The sequence below is a fragment of the Artemia sp. Qi Xiang Cuo genome, chromosome 21, assembly GCF_049724085.1.
Source record: "Artemia sp. Qi Xiang Cuo chromosome 21, ASM4972408v1, whole genome shotgun sequence".
NCBI classification, from domain to species: Eukaryota; Metazoa; Arthropoda; class Branchiopoda; order Anostraca; family Artemiidae; genus Artemia; species Artemia sp. Qi Xiang Cuo.
Window position 1 is genome coordinate 53,540,215 of NC_142814.1, and position 7,225 is coordinate 53,547,439.

Here is a 7,225-nt window from a genome sequence, read left to right on the forward strand (position 1 = left end):
ATATTGATTTTTAACGAAATGACATTTTTATTACACATGTGGGAACACTTCTGAGGCTTCCCTTGGAAATTTCTAAACATAGCAATTTCTCCTAGGTTATCATAATAATGATACAGGAAATCAGTTTTTGTGAAGCAAGGTTTCTCATTATGCTCCTTAGAATACACTATTACATACACTTTATTTAAATCTCTTTTAATGTCTAACTAATTTTACATAGACTTATAATAATCGTTTAAACAACTTTTACGCTACATCATTTAATTTTAAGGTCAGGCTTTACAACACATTTCATGCCTGCACTGTTCACGCACATCCGTGCTGTAAAAGAAACACATGTTGCAGCGTCATAGCCACACTGTTTTACGTAAACGATACTACATGGAGGTAGATAGACATAGTAAGGACGAATGTAGACCTCAATACATCCATTTGTCTGCTAATGTCTTCCCTTTTTCTGGGCTTAAGCGGTCTTATGGGGTTCTAGGTTTAATTTTTGCATTTCTGCCACTTCTTCGTGGTGTTCCTTTGGAACTTGCCTTCCTATTCTCAAAATTCTTCCATGATTGAAATTCAGTAAGGCTCTTATAGTTAAGGAAATCGCGAAAACGACACATACAGTCAGTAATGTGTTCAACCAAAAAGTGGTTGAGAATAATCCGTATCTCTCATCTACGTACATTAATCTCTGGTCTTCATTGGTAAATAGGGGGATCTGGGAATCTAATGCTTCTTTTATTTTTGTAAGTGTCAATGTTCCTTTATTATTTTCTATTTTTGACCATATTGAGGTTTTTATTTCCTCGCTCTCTATATTTGGAATAGTATGCGACAGGTTGATTGCCTCAAAATTGACTATTTTAGGACTTATTATATTCGTACTCGTGGTGATTAATGGTGATTAAACTGTTGATTCTTTGGTTACGAGCCAACATCCTTTTTTTATGGTTATCGTACCCACATCTTGTAGTAGCAATTCGGTTCTATAACTTGGATCGATTTTCTCCGTATTATTATAGCAAGATAAAGTTCCAACAGTTTCTCTTGGAACGGAAAACAACCAAAGGTCATTCCTAAGGTGTATGAATACTTCTCGTTTATTGCTTCCTACTAAGGCTTCGCATGAATTGGGTATTTCTTCTTGTTGCGTGTTTTTTAAGAATATATCTAACATGCATGATCGAGACTTGACATTGTAATTAGGTAACGTAAGTTGGCAAACTAGGTTTTTGAATGACACACACTCCTTTAAATCTTGGGGGTTTGCTAGGGCATATTTTTGTCTATCTTGATCAACAAGTAAATAGTCAGCTTCGGGTGTGATAGTCATAAATGAGTTCGTTTTCTTTATGTTAGCGGGGAAGGTCGAGATTTTGTACAAGTCATATATCGATTGTTGGTTTATCAATGGAATTGTCACTACTGCAAATAATTATTCATTTATTTCCGTGACGTGTACTTTTAACTTTGTATAGTAAAGGAATAAATTTGACACTTCTGCTTCTATCGGTAAATGTAAACCAAATGTTAGGTGTGTTTTAATTTCATCTAGAATGCTTTTTAAGTTGGAAGGGTCTACCAGGTCGTATGACAAGGTTCCTCCCGTGAGGGCAAATAAAGCGAACTCAAATTTGCTAACGTCAGTTGCTAGATTTAGTAATGACATGGTAATTATATCGAGTGACACCATGGGTAAGGCTTGAATCTGTCACCATACGATCTACTTCATTTCTTAAGTAGTTCATTACATTTACAGTTTTTGAGATTTTCTTGGATATCATTTTGACTTTATCTCGTTGGTAGTTAGCTATACTTGCTTGTATTTTTTGGACGTGTAACGTTATGTTCATGGCATTATTCATTTTTTTCACGTTTTCCCTTAGAATATTCAGGTCTGCTTCCGTTGTTAAACCAAAAAGGCGGGAGGCAAGTTCTCCTATGATGAGGATTAGGCTTGTTGACCTCCGATATTTGCTTCTTCGAAAAAATACTTCAAAAATGCTCGTCGTACTTTGTTTCAATTTTTGTATTTCTGTATTAAATGGTTCAAACAAGGCTTGTAATCTTTGTCTGTATAATATTAAAAATACTTGGTGAGTCGACACTTTTTGGGCGTTTTTCTCGCTTAGATCAGGTAATGGATCAATATCTTCTTTTGCTGGCTCGTCGGCCATTGCTAACCTAGCACAAGTGCGTTTGCCATCTATGGTCCAACATTTCTTGTGTACGTATTCATTTTCTTCCTCTTTTTTGTAACCATTTTTCTTTTCTTCTGATTTAACCGCTTGTACTTTTATTGTTTGTATCTTGGTATGTTTTACTGGAGTTCCTGCGTTCACACCTATAGTAAATATGAATTTTGGCTGGGTGCGTGTAAATGTGGGCCCTTTAGACCAAGTACATTTCGTTATTATTGTCGGTTTCAGATAGGTCAGTGTTGTCAAATTTACTGGTGAATGTTTGCTAAATGTGCTTGTTTCTGGCACTATGTTCGTCGTAGTTTCAGACAATGAAGATTGTATTTCTCTTGTTGACTTTTCATAAACAGACGTGGTGGTGTTTGCGTCTTTTTCTTTTGTTTCGGTAATATTTTAGTTTATAATATCTTGCTGTGTATTTGAAAATTTTAGTTCCTTTAGGTTAATAATTTGTTTGTAGTCTTTCTCCTTTGCGAGTTTTGATAATATTTGCTTTGTGATATTATTCTCAGTATGATTCTGCCATAATTCCTTGAGAAAGGTTCATAAGTTCGGTAGTTCATTTAACATCGCGTAGTTTCCGTCGTACAATTTTCCCTTCTTTGGGGTCAAAGATTGGGTATTTTCTACGGGTTACATCGCAGTAAGATCTTTCGATAAACACTCAACGTTACTCGTTGACCTTTTCTTTCTATTTTCTCTGGTACTGGTTCCTAGTGCCATGTCTATTTCCACCATTTTTTTGTCAAAATCATCTATTACAAATTTTGATTTTAATTTTGGGAGAGTTGGGCCTTGAATTCCTTGTTGTCTTTACCACGCATTATTTTACTGGCTTGCAATCCTTTATCTGACCTCAGGAATTGAAATATGGATTCCTTGAGTTCATTTGTATTTTTCTTCAGTCTTATTACTTGTTGGAAAAATGTTTCAAATGGTTTGGGATCTAATTTCATAAAGATTTTTCATGCGTTGTGGCTGGCTAGGAGCGAATTTTCATGCTTAAATATAACTCCATGTTTTACAATATCTTGGGCTGCTGCGTGAACAACGAGGATTATGATGATGTTCTTAAGCCTCATCTTTTTTCTTGTTTCTAAAATTAATCTGTTATTAATTTTGTCTACTTTTGGAAAATTTGTTTTACTTATTTTTCTTTTTTTTTTCTTCTTATAATCTTTAAATTGGACGATTTTATGACGATTTTTGTTGATTTAATTCTTGAGCTATCTTGCATAATTATCTAAACAAAAATGTTCTAAAAGCATAGTACAGTATTTGTTGGTGAACAACATCTTAAAATTGGAACTATTATGGATATTCTCTCTTTATCTAGTGATTATATACTGTTATGAATAGTCGAGATATACTTCAAACATATACAGAAAATATACGCCACTTGCCAATTGTTAACTAAGTGTTTGAAGTATATTTTTGTATTTAATAATTGGCACATAAATAAGTAAGCATTTAACGTACACAGAAATACACTTGTAGCCTATTTTCGTTATCAATCTTTTAAAGACCTTGTTGACATTATTAAAGTAAAATCATTAGACTCTGCGAAAATTATTCTTTTACACGAGAGCGTTGAGGTAATTATATGGTTTAACTTATCATAGGATATACCTTAATTCATCAAGTTGCTTAATTTAATGTGTTTACATTATATATATATACTTTCAAGGGAGTAAACTTTTAAAATAGTGTGGTTTACAATATGTCTAACTGTAGGGACATTTTAATTTTATTTATAAATATGTTTCATTCCATGTTCAGTTACATTCAATTTCAAGATTGCCGTTTCTTTCGGTAGTTTTTTCCGTGTTTCTAATCGTGCTAGCATGGTATTAAGGCGATGAATTTCCCATGATAACACATTTGTGCTTAGAAATTTCAACTCAAATACCATGTTATTTTCGTTATTTTCATGTGTGTCCATGTGCATTAAATAGACCAACAGATCATTCGGGAGTTCTAGATTAGTCAACGTGTTCACTATGTTATTCTTGTCCATATTTTCACGAATTACCTTACGACATTGTTCGGCTAGGGAAAGTCGATTATTTATAACTTTCACTACTTTGAAAATTAATTGCATATGTGACGCATTACAACATTTTTGTTCACGTACAATAATATCAAAATTGGGAAATACTTTGGATCCAAAATTTTCATCTTCTTCAAAAAGATTCAATGCAATTTTCTTTATGTCATTATAATCTCGCGCGTTAATTTCCAATGTATTGGACTTTACTTCGGGGTTTACGCCGTTAAACTTCCAGCAATTTTTATGCAAACTTGTGAGGAATTTTCTTCCATTTAGTAAGTTATACCCTTGATCAATTAGTAATGTGAGAAATTTAAATGGCCATATTGTCGCGATACCACGTTCGTCTTGGGTTTGCCACAGGTTTTCTGCGATAAATTCAGCAATTAGGGGATATTTCAACATCGGGGTCTTATTTATGATAGTTCTAAATGTCATAATAGCCGTCAATCTGGTTTTTTCTATTGTTTTAGGGCTTATCCTTGGAATAAAATTACAATATACTAAACTTGCCACTATTCTTAAGATTACTCTGTCATCTAGGGGATTTCTAGGTGATTTTAGAAGGAAATATAACGTGACAAAGTCTAATTCTTCTGCTACTTTTATTAATGCATATTCATTTAATGACTTATTTACATTATTTAGACTATGACATTTTTTATACGCGAGGCGTTGTGGATAAATATGATGTGCTGTATCTGACGCTAATTGTGGTGTATTTAATTGCGGGCAACTGGAAAATTTCTTCTTTTTATTAATAAATCAATTATCTACCTAAAGAGGTTAGTACATTCCGAGGAGGTTATCTTTATCTGATTTTCAAACGAAAAGACCGGTGAAATCGTTAGTTCTGTTTTATGTTGGTTAGGTGAAGGCTATACGCGTGAGCAATCATCAGAAGTCAGCGTGTATCTAGAAGTCTTTTATCTCAGTTTTAATGAATAATACATCGCGGGTGAAGCTATAATAACTCTTACATTGAGGGTACTATGGAGATTATAGTTATTATGTTTTTCTTTTGTTAAATTTACATTTTAGACTCTTCTTTTAACTTTCCTACTGTTATTTTTATATGCGTCTCTTTTTCTTCTATGTATTTTTATACGTTTTACAAATAGTTTATCACCTAGGGATTTGTATTCTTCCGATTCCGGGTCAAATAAAAATTGTTTGTAGTATTGAATCTCCGATAGGGGATGATGTATGCCTTCCTACTTAACACATTTGATATTGATCACTAATGTTTTGATCACTAATCCTGTATTATTTTTATTTATTATTACATATTATTTTTTTTTTTTTTTTCACCTTTGACTTGGTCGATTTTATTTGCATATTACTAATTCTATGATGATCACAAGTTTATTTTTCATAAGGAATTTGAAATCCACCCCCATCAACGAGTAATATGAGGAAACTAATTAGTTGAAGGTTGCGAAAATGATCACCCTACTCCACGAATACTCTAGTTGACAGTTATGGATATTTTCATCTGTCAGGTTTTTTGACCATTCTGCCCGATTGTGTTGTTACTTTTTCTTCTGCTTCTTGCGGTTTTTTCTTCTTTGGTTTAGCTAGTGATATGAGGTCAAATTTTTTGTATTGTCTTCTCAAAAATTTTTGCCCTTTCAATTTTGTTTCTTTTGCGTGCGTGGCCGCTGGAGGTGGTTTTGATTTCGCTGTTTCTTTAACTACCATTTGATCTGATTCATAGTCCGATTATTAGGAACTGGATACTGATGATTCGACATTAGATCTTTCCATGGTGTCGCTTCGTGTTTTTGAGGTATCGCCGGCCCGTCCGTCGTAAATTTCTACTCCTCGAGAAGTGGAAGGTTTATCTTCTAAGCTTCCGCCGTGCGTTTTCAACTTAAGAGATTTGAAAGGTTTGGGCGACCTATGAGATTTCTCCACGGTTTTTGTGGGGTTCTCCCATTGGTTCACGGCCCGGACGGCAGTGGGGTGTGGAACTCGGGTCAGGACTGTGTCCCTCCATGAATTCAACGGTGGTGGTTTGACTCTTGACACGGTTATGTCATGGACTTGTTAGTCTTTTTCCTCCGGGGGGGGCTGAATTTGAGGCACCTTACTTTGCCCAATCTTTATGGGAAAATTTATAAGATCTATTGCTCCTCGTAGATTTGTCTTAATTGAATCTTTAGGAGAAGTTTTCTTCACAATGGTACCCGGAGTTTCCACCATTCTGTTCAGGTCCTCCTGGAGTGACAGGGGTGTCTCTATTCGTGTTGCGGGGGAGACATCATCGTCTGAGGATCTTTTGGGTAGACAAGGAGTCAAAATTCTGTCAGATAAAAATTGTGTTCTAGGGGATATTGTATAGTCTAGTTCTCCTGCACTTTCTGGCGATGAACATTTTGAGTTTTTTAGCGTTTTTATTTTCACTGGTACAAGGGATTTTCTTTTTGGAATAACTAGGTTTTTCATAGCTAAGAATTCTTCAAAGTTCTCTTGATCACTTTCATTTTCGAAATAATCTTGTTTGAAATTGAAGGGTTTTAGCTCTGCTAATCTTGACTTAGGGGGCTCATCTTCTGCGTCTGATGACTCAGTGGATGAGGGATGCGATACCCATTTTTCCGGAAATTTGGCTCTTTTTATTCGGCTAACATGTACCTTATAGGTTCTTCCATTGTCGGGATTTACCATTTTAAATGTAAAATTATTATCGTACCTTTTGATTATTCTGTACGGTCCGGAATATTTATTAGAAAGTTTCTTGCCTTCTGTCTTTGCTTCATTTTGCAGGTAGACGCAGTCTCCTATCTTAAAATTTATGTTTCCTTTGACTTTAGGTAGGTTTCTTAGCTCTTGATTTATTTTACATTTTTCCAATTCTTGTCTTACTATTTTATAAGTTTTTCTCATCCTATTTATGAATTCTTGTTTATAGTCCTCGGAATTGTTGTAATATGGACGGGACTCTATAATCTCATCATATGGGATTCTGTAGTCA

The 7,225-nt window shown here is 34.5% G+C and overlaps 1 pseudogene; it reads right to left on the reverse strand.

Moving 5' to 3' along the window:
* Positions 1-1,725: 1,725 nt before the first annotated feature.
* Positions 1,726-3,280, reverse strand: LOC148939738 (uncharacterized; annotated as a pseudogene).
* Between the last annotated feature and the right edge of the window lie 3,945 nt (positions 3,281-7,225).